The following is an 8,789-nucleotide window of genomic DNA, read 5'->3' as shown; positions in this document are numbered from 1 at the left end:
TTAATTTTCCACGTCTCCAGACCACTTCCGGTTCTGGTACAAGTGAAAGGAATGCTGAGTATGCGCCTGGTCATCCACGTGTGCCGTGAACCTGGTACTTAAAGATGTCGCTTAAGTCTCACCATTACTGAGGAAGGAGGTAAACACATCCAAAAGCTCTAATAGTGTTTTTATCGTTATTTATATTTTAATGTATTTTAACTTATTTACTTATTTTATTTTTGTTATATTTCAGTTTTTTGTAAATATTATTGTACAGTCTTTTTTATCATTTTATTTTATTTTATTTTATTTCATTATTCAATCAGTCATAAACAGTTGGTGTGTGTGTTTAAAATGGGTAGCTTGAATAATCCCAACCTCAGAGGCCATATTGCAGATATAGTTAATGTTTATGGCCATACAGTTTTGCGGCACATCCGAAGGTTCCAAAGATACAGCATAGCTGAGTCCAAACAGCAACAGCACTTAAGCTTTGCCTACCGTTGCAGGGATCATAATCTTATGCCACATGGATTTAGGATTAAGGCACCATTGAAAGATGCCCGTTTGTCCAGGCTTATCACATGGTATCAAAAGAAGGTTTTGAATACATGGATTCAGAAACTTCATGATGACTTGAGACATAGTAGGAGATTGATTGATATAGCATTAGGTGATATTAGTAGCAGATTGTCCCCGCTACACATGATAGGTGTAAAGAGGTTAGTTTTGGAGAGGACGAACAGGATTACCTTTTCATATAAATAGAGACATATTAGGAAGTTTCATACGTTATTGGAGGAGCAGTCCGCTGTATTTAGGGGTAGCGACCATTTCAACTTTATTCAGAATTTAAGTGGCAAATCGTTAACCAAAGAACAAGGGAGAGACTATTGGCTATTGGACCTAAGTTTGCATTGCTACCCCCTAAACCTCCAATTACCGAAACATTTATGGGTATTGAGAGGGCAATTAGCAAATTACCTGAACATATTGTTAATCAAATTCGTGTTAAAGCTGTCGCCATCCTGGTCCAAGCAAAAACGGTTGCTCCGAATCTTACCACGAAACAGAAGAAAGCACTAGAAGAACTTAAACGGGACGAAGATATCATAATCCTACCAGCAGATAAAGGCAGATCAACGGTGGTATTAATCAAAGAAGATTACCACAAGAAAGTGTTAGACTTATTATGTGATAGTGGTACTTATAAGATTATCCACAGAAACCCCTTGGCTAGCTTAGAACAGTGTGTAAATAAGATGCTACTTTCCTGGCTAAGAATGGAAAAGATTCCAAAGGACAAGTATTGGTCCATGCATGCAACAGGGTGTCGACTGCCCAGATTTTATGGGTTACCTAAGACACGCAAGGAGAATGTTCCATTACGGCCCATAGGTTCCTTAATTGGTAGCCCTACGTATGCTTTATCAAAATATCTGGCGCAGCTGATTTCCCCACTTGTGGGGCGGTCCGCGTTGGTCATTGGAGACAGTGTGGAATTTGTGAACTTTGTAAGGAGTCAAGAAATAGGGGAGGACGAGATGATGATGTCTTTAGATCTTATATCATTATTTACGTGTGTCCCCATAGCACATGGGGTAGGATGTGTGAGGTTGGCTTTACAAAAGGACAATACCTTAAGTGCTAGATCCCACCTAAACATAGAAGGTATATGTGGTGCTGTTGAATTATGTCTTTCTAGTACAACCTTGGTTTTCCAAGGAGTGATGTATAAACAGGTTCACGGCACAGCAATGGGTTCTCCAATCAGCGCAATTGTTGCAAATCTGGCTATGGAGGAATTTGAGAATAGGGTTTTCGCGAGATTGGAGTTCCCTATGCGTAAGTGGAAACGATATGTTGATGACACGTTCACTATTGTAAAGATGGGGAGAGAGGAAGATGTGGTCTCGTTTCTCAATGGTTTCTCCCCCTTTATAAAATTCACCTCGGAGGTAGAAACAGATGGTACCCTCCCATTTCTGGACATAATGGTATATAGAGAAGGTCCCAGACTTAGAACTAAGGTTTATAGGAAACCAATGTATAGGGGCCAGTACACACACTATAGGACGGCACAGACTGTTAAACATAAAAATAGTGTGGCCAGTGCACTTTTGGGTAGGGTGAGAACACATTGCAGTACCCCTGAGGAGGGAGAGAAGGAAATTAGGCAAATCACGACGGATCTTATGAGGTGCGGTTACCCCCAGAGGGTCATTGATGAATACAACAGAGAGGAAGAGCCCAATCGGGTGGTTCCACCTGTACCGCTTACCACAGTGTATGTTCCCTACTATCCGGTCCTGTCAGATCGCATTGCGAGGATGCTTCGCGACTTTCAGACGCTGTGTGCAGCTTCCGGGCCGGAGGTTGCACACAGTAGTGTCACAGGTCAAAGACCCCATTTCTAGGGATTCTAGTAGTGGGGTCGTATATGAGATCACATGCCTGGATTGTGAGGAATGTTACGTGGGGCAGACAGGACGGCGTCTCAAGGACCGTCTGCGGGAGCATTCACGAGCGATACGGACCGCAGAGCTCAATAAATCCGCCATTGCCGAGCACTATTGGGAAAAACAACACCAGATCTCCCCCAACAACGCTGTCATCCTTGACCGGGCGCATAGATTCTGGGACCGCAAGTGGCTGGAAAGTCTGTGGATTGGATCCTCTGGTAACAATAGCATGAACAGAGACAGGGGAGTTAGGCTTCACCCCCTTTTTGATGCTGTGGTTTTGGCCAGAGATAAACGTTTTAATTTTCCACGTCTCCAGACCACTTCCGGTTCTGGTACAAGTGAAAGGAATGCTGAGTATGCGCCTGGTCATCCACGTGTGCCGTGAACCTGGTACTTAAGGATGTGTCGCTTAAGTCTCACCATTACTGAGGAAGGAGGTAGAAACCTCCGAAAGCTCTAATAGTGTTTTTATCGTCTTTTTTATCGCATTTATATTTTAATGTATTTTAACTTATTTACTTATTTTATTTTTGTTATATTTCAGTTTTTTGTAAATATTATTTTACAGTCTTTTATCATTTTATTTTATTTTATTTCATTATTCAATCAGTCATAAACGGTTGGTATGTGTGTTTAAAATTGGTAATAGCAATATCTATTAGGGTAAGGGAATCAGCAGGGTGTATGACGACCTTGTAGTAACTTAGTGTGGTCTGCTGCCTCGGTGGGTGGACATATTGCAATTAAGCTATTCTGGAAAAAGCCCGATCAGACATTTGCGTTTTCATCTTAAAAATAAGATTTACCTGCTTACTTCAGTCTTCTGCTGGTATTTCCTTCAGTAGTTGAAGAAGACAGCTACCCACTGATACCAAATGTGCTTAGTTTGACATTTGTTATCCTTACTAAATTAACTAAAAAGCGGAGCACCAAAATTCAGTTCTTTACAGACTTCCGCCACCTAGCGGCTTCCCTGAGTACTCTGTGGACTTTTAAAGTGTCAAGTAATGCCTCACAAATCTCTAAATCGGAGTAGGCGACCGAGATGATCTAAACTGCTATGTCCCGTACGGCTACTCCTCCACTCCTCATTATAGATCTGGATTTGAAGTAGGCCTTGTATCTGGCAGCGTCAGCAGCGACTAGAGACTCTTGATGTGGCTGAAGCCAGGTCTCGGTAAGCCAGATAACATCATCAGACCATGACAAGAGCATTTGTTCTAGCCTGTCCAACTTGTTTCATCTGCTGCTAACATTTTGATAAAAAATCTTCCATATGGATAATGATTTTATCTGTATCCTAGTAGGTCTTCTGCGGGGCATAGTCTTACGTTGTATCATGTGTCGGGTAGTGACTATTGCAGGAATTCGATTGACATACTGGCAGTCCGGTAGAGGTTCATTATTCTGTGTAACTGACAGGGTGTGTATATTCTGCGATGGCCTAGTTTCCTTCCTTTGGTGTCATACTTGTGAGTTTGTGGTTGGCTTACTGGGAAATACATAGCGAAGTGGTTTTAATCTCGGATGGCCATTGTGATAAAAAGGCCTGACGAGATTTCCCACTGGCCAGAAGGAGGTGGCGGCAACATTATTAATATCTTTTTCATCACACTCAATTTTAAAGGACGCATATGTGGCTGCCCTCTTCAGTACGGTGACTCTTACAGTTATTTTCATGAGTCGTAGGCATTCAGACACAATTTGGTCTGGAGTAATCTGAGGATCGACTCGGGAAACAAAGATGGCTTTAAGTTGTTGGATGGGTCTTGTGATCATGGGTTTTATTTGAGAGGAGACTGATGCGCACCTGACAATCTAAAGCAGTTGTTATTGGTAGGGTATTGTGTATTGGCTGCCAAGATGGAGTTGTTTTGGCTGTACCCTCTACGACTAGATGAGGTCTTTGAGCAAATTTTCCTTTGAAGAAAATTTCATTTCTGTTCCCATATGATTTGTTATTCAGTCCTCAAATTGGTGTCCCACAGGGTTCATCCCTAGGCCCGCTATTATTCCTTATCTACATCAATGACCTGCCAAGCACCCTTGGAGACTACCAAATCAAAATCAACGTATTTGCAGATGACATAAAAATCTATAAAGCAATTCGCAGTACCAATGACTGCATCATCCTAAACGAAGCTCTTCAACGAGTTATTCAGTGGCTGAAGGAGAACAAAATGCCAGTCAATGAAAACAAGTGTGAGCTGATGAGCTTTGCACACAAGAAAAACAAACTTAATTTTTATTATTGTATCAACAACAAGGCAATCAAAAAAGTTAGTACAGCCAAAAATTGAGGTATCTTTATTAAAGAATCATTTTCCTTTGATGCCCATGTCTCTAACATTGTGAAGGCAGCTAGCAAAATACTAGGTTTCCTGAAAAGAATTAACCGAGACTTCAATCAGTTGGCACTTTTCATCTTTCTTTACAAAATCTATGTTAGGTCAGCCCTAGAATTTGCTTCACAGGTCTGGTCCCCACGTTGCTTATCAAAAATTAGAAATTGAGCAATCCAATACGTTTGCTTTAAAAGTGGCCTTGAATACAATGAGAAATCTTACCAAGAGTGGTGTGTATTCTTTGGACTCGAAACGCTGGAAAAAAGAAGAGATAAAGCCGACTTACTCCTTAACCAGCTGTAAAATGGTACCCTGAATTGCCCTCATCTCGTCTCACAAATAAATTTCAATGCTCCGACAAGAGCGTTAAGAAACCATCCCATGCGAGAACAAATTATGGATACTACAACTTCTACAACAGGACTGCAAGATCAATGAACAAAACAAATATTGAGATATTTGACACCCCCGGACACTTCAAGAGGCAACTGAAATTGCTAACCTCATCCGGTACCTGACTTAAAATGGACTCTTCTTGCAAGTTCAAAGACTCTGATTGTGTAATGTGTGTGAAGAAATACCAGTGCCTCTGCCTTACTCCTACCTGTTCACTTAAATAGGACGGATAAGTCCTACTTTTATTTATTTAGTTTTATTTTATCTGTACATTTACTTTTTTCTTTACTTTGGGAAATGTATATTCCAAGCTTCTGCTTTGAAGCTGTGTAATAATGCCTTGTAGCTGCACCCTCAGACACGTTTGTTTGCTGTTTTGTAGCTGATAATAATAATAATAATAATAATACAATACAATTTTATTTATCAAGAGAATTAGTTTACAATAAATGAACTTGTTAAGAAAAGTAAATTTCTTGACAAGTTGTAATTCTTCCTTTACAGGTTTTGTACAAATTTGTTATCTTACAGAAAAGACTATGGAGTCACTACACATAGTATATTCCACTGTAAACAGAGGTAGTTTATCTGCATATCAATTCTAATCTACTGTGTCATTGAGTATCAAGAATTTTCTTTTTAGGAATTTTAATTTGGAGATGGGATACCTTCTCCTTAGCCTGAAATCAATTCTAGCCAACAAGTTGTTTATTACATTCATTGTGTGCCTATCTCCAAATCTATTTAGTATCCTAGGGTGAGGCAAAGTAATTGCTTTTGGGTTCCTTAAATTATGTGAAACATTTCTTTGCAGATTCGACTCTTCAAAAATAGTGTTAAGATTTTTTAAGAATAGATTTAACTTCAGTTTTTGAACTGGATACAATATTTTATGTTTCAACAAAAACTGCCTTCTCTTATTCAGGTCATTCCAAGAGTTTGTCCCCCATTAAAAGTTTCAGAATCCTATTCATTAAGTTGTCTATTGCCCTTATTTCTGTTTTATTTGCTCGTGCCCATATATTTACTAAATAATTGAGTTGGGAGTCCACTAATGCATAATATAAGGTTACTTTTGTTCTAAGATTTAACTTATTCTTAATTTGTAGAAAAAGTACACATAAAATCTCATTTTTTTGTACAAGTTTGTTATATGCATTATCCAACTTAGACTGTAGTCGATCCATAACCCAAGGTAACAATGATTTGAGACTTCTTCCACAGTTTGACATTCGCAATTCTGGAAATTCTGTTCATGTAGGCAATCATGTTTGTGCAATTTGATAGAGGGTTGAAAGTCCAAGGTTTGATGAGGAGGCCTTATTACCAAAAATTTAGTTTTTTCAAAGCTGAGTGCTTATTATCGTGCAGCCAAGATTGTAAATGTATTGCCTCCTGTTGTAAATCATTCGCCATTTTTGTTAGGTCCTTTCCTATTGTATATAAGATTATATCATCTGCATAAATTTTTATAAAGGAGTACTTAATTACTTTGAATATGTCATTTATATAGATGTTGAACATGATTGGCCCAGCATGAGTGTACTCCTGAGGTACTCCTCTCTTTACATTATAAGATTTCCCCTTTGTATTTTCTACTTCTACTGTTATTTTTCTCTTGGTTAGATAATTTGCTAGTAGTTGATTGAGTCTTCCCCTTATTCCATATTTCAGTAATTTCTGTTGCATTATTGGGCTATCAATTAAGTCATATGCTTTGGTCAAATTTATAAATAAAATCATTATGAAGTTATTGTTGTTTAAATGTAAGTTAAAAGAGTATACTAAACTTTCTAATAATGTCTGTGTGCTCTTGCCCTTCTGAAATGAGAATAGAGTTGTTTAACAACCTATATTGATGTAAGTATTTGCTTATATGGGAAAATATATAATTTTCTATTATCTTATTTAAAACTGACTGTATTGTTATTGGTCTGTAGTTGCAAAAGTCATCAGGTGGTCCCTTTTTATATATAGGAATTATCTTAAATGAGAGTAAGTTTGTAGGATAGCTTCCCGACTCTAACATCCGTGCTATTAGCTCTACCAAGAGAACAGAGAACTATTCTTTGTTTCTCTTTACCTTGGTTACTGTAATACAGTCCAGTCCATAAGATTTCTTGTTCTTTAATTTTAAGAATCTCAGTATAATGTGGAGCTGACTACACAAGAGTTCATTATCTGAGGAAGCCTATCTTGTTGAGTAAAGGAATTTTGGCAATAATGTATTAAATATCTGTTGAGATCTAATACAGCTTTGGCAAACCTATTTGCAGCCTCATACTGTTTGTTTGCACCAGAAATCTGTTCTACTAGTGTTTTAATTTGGTTTCCCCTTGACTTTTTCTTCCTTGTACTTAGCATGTTATTTATAATGCTCTATTTATCTTTTTGTGTTATCTGCTTATCCATGAAAAGATGATTGTAATAAGTGTTTTTTTGCTTTTTTATCATACCTGTCACTTTATTTCTGAGTGTTTTATAATTGTGATAATGTTCTTTCTTTGATGGACAATTTCTATACTGCCTGTAATATTTATCCCTTTATACCATTAGTTCTTCTATTTCTTTAGTCATCCAAGGTTTCCTAAGCTTAATCCTGCTACTCCCAGTGTTTGTGTTGTTGGCTGCGTGATTAACTTTTCTCAAGGTATTAAACCTCGAATTGTTTATAATTTGTATTATCTTATTTGAAAAAACATTTACATTTGTTGTGTATGATGCTTGCTCTTGTATTAACAAGTTTTCTATGTTTTGTTTCAGTTTCCCTGTTGATAAATAATTTTTCTTCATAGCATTTGTTAATTTTTTTTCTTCACATGGGTGTTGTTTTGAATACATATCTACTATTAGTATACATGTTCTGTGATCTGAAAGTTGATTTAATAGTATGTAGGAATTAGCATACTTCAACTTGATATTTGTAATTAGGTGGTCCAAACAAGAGCTGACTGTTCTATTACCCTCCATCCTTTGTTGTCTAGTTATTCCAATTAAGGTATGTTCAAATCCATAATTGTTTAAGATTGCAGGGTATCTGGGTATCACATTATCAGTTCCATCGGTTAGTAAATTAATATTAAAATCTCCTACTAGTATGGTCTTATCTGTTTGTATGTCATCCCATTGCAAAATAATGTTTTCTAATTCTATTAGGAAGCTGTTTATTGAATCTGATGGTGGCCTGTAAAAAGCACAAATCATGAATGTGTTTTCTGGGACTTCTCCTAATAATTTGACACAGCAGTTTTCACAAGACTGAGTTAAGTGGCAAACCTGTATTGCCCTAAAGCATGTTCTATAGTGTATTATTATTCCTCCACCCCTTCTCAACTCTCTCAATATATAGACCTTATCATAATCTTGTGTGTTATAATTGGAAATTTCATCACTTTTTATGTTAACCTCCATTAAAACTATACAAGAGAAATTGTTTCATTGGATTTATATATTGCAAAAAGTTAAACCAATTTTTTCTTAGTGACCTGATATTTAGAGCTACCATAAAGAATTGTTTTTTATTAATTATAAGAGCTTGAATATTTTGATTATTTATAAAATGTAAAGGTGAATTGTAAATCTATGATTCCTCAAAAAGCAT

This window comes from Mastigoproctus giganteus, chromosome 12 (assembly GCF_048544385.1).
Source record: "Mastigoproctus giganteus isolate SK-2022 chromosome 12, ASM4854438v1, whole genome shotgun sequence".
Taxonomy (NCBI): Eukaryota; Metazoa; Arthropoda; class Arachnida; order Uropygi; family Thelyphonidae; genus Mastigoproctus; species Mastigoproctus giganteus.
The sequence above is the reverse complement of the archived record's forward strand: the minus strand, read 5'-3'. Positions refer to the sequence as shown.